Genomic DNA, 1789 nt, shown 5'->3' on the forward strand with positions numbered 1-1789 from the left:
TCTTGCTGACTAAAACATAGCATCGTTTTGAAATATGTCGGCAGCTCTTAGCAACTTTTTTGGTGGGCTTGAAAATATTTTCACCCAGCGCGGTTAATTGTAACGCTGTGTTACAACTAACCACTCAGCACTAACAATATGAAAACAGCTAACGTTGGTGTAATTCTTGCCGTTGTTTTTAATCGGCTACACACGAATGATTGCTTTCTGTCTTATCAAAAATTGTGTCAAAATTGATTTTTGTTTATATTTTTAATATTGATTGAATAAGATCACGTCAAAGATTTTTACTTACAATCACCTAAAGGATTATTAGGAACACCAGTTCAATTTCTCATTAATGCAATTATCCAATCAACCAATCATATGGCAGTTGCTTTAATGCATTTAGGGGTGTGGTCCTGTTCAAGATAATCTCCTGACTAAACTCCAAACTGAATGTCAGAATGGGAAAGAAAGATGATTTAAGCAATTTTGAGCGTGGCATGGTTGTTGGTGCCAGACGGGCCAGTCTGAGTATTTCACAATCTGCTCAGTTACTGGGATTTTCACGCACAACCATTTCTAGGGTTTACAAAGAATGATGTTAAAAGGGAAAAACATACAGTATGCGGCAGTCCTGTGGGTGAAAATGCTTTGTTGATGCTAGAGGTCAGAGGAGAATGGGCCGACTGATTCAAGCTGATAGAAGAGCAACTTTGACTGAAATAACCACTCGTTACAACCGAGGTATGTAGCAAAGCATTTGTGAAGCCACAACACGCACAACCTTGAGGCAGATGGGCAACAATAGCAGAAGACCCCACCGGGTACCACTCATCTCCACTACAAATAGAAAAAAAGAGGCTACAATTTGCACAAGCTCACCAAAATTGGACAGTTGAAGACTGGAAAAATGTTTCCTGGTCTGATGAGTCTCGATTTCGGTTGAGACATTCAGATGGTAGAGTCAGAATTTGGCGTAAACAGAATGAGAACATGGATCCATCATGCCTTGTTACCACTGTGCAGGCTGATGGTGGTGATGTAATGGTGTGGGGGATGTTTTCTTGGCACACTTTAGGCCCCTTAGTGCCAATTGGGCATCGTTTAAATGCCACGGCCTACCTGAGCATTGTTTCTGACCATGTTCATCCCTTTATGACCACCATGTACCCATCCTCTGATGGCTACTTCCAGAAGGATAATGCACCATGTCACAAAGCTCTAATCATTTCAAATTGGTTTCTTGAACATGACAATAAGTTCACTGTACTAAAATGGTCCCCACATTCACCAGATCTCAACCCAATAGAGCATCTTTGGGATGTGGTGGAACGGGAGCTTCGTGCCCTGGATGTGCATCCCACAAATCTCCATCAACTGCAAGATGCTATCCTATCAATATGGGCCAACATTTCTAAATGCTTTCAGCACCTTGTTGTTTGTAGAATTAAAGGAGTAGTCCACTTTATAGATGGGGCCCATTGACTTACCATAGTATTTTTTTTCCTACTAAAAAGTAAATGGACCCCGTCTTTAAAGTGGACTACTCCTTTAAGGCAGTTCTGAAGGTGAAAGGGGGTCAAACACAGTATTAGTATGGTGTTCCTAATAATCCTTTAGGTGAGTGTATATGTTAAAATCTAACATTACATATGTATTTTAAGCACAAAAGGCATGACAATTTTTGTGTATTTAATTTAGAAGTGTAAAATAAGTGTTTACTCCAAGACTTTGCATGAATAAAAACACTACATAAGCTATTATTACGAAACATGGCATCAAATGCGAGACAAACCAGGAATAG

Source organism: Paramisgurnus dabryanus, chromosome 6, assembly GCF_030506205.2.
Source record: "Paramisgurnus dabryanus chromosome 6, PD_genome_1.1, whole genome shotgun sequence".
Classification (NCBI taxonomy): Eukaryota; Metazoa; Chordata; class Actinopteri; order Cypriniformes; family Cobitidae; genus Paramisgurnus; species Paramisgurnus dabryanus.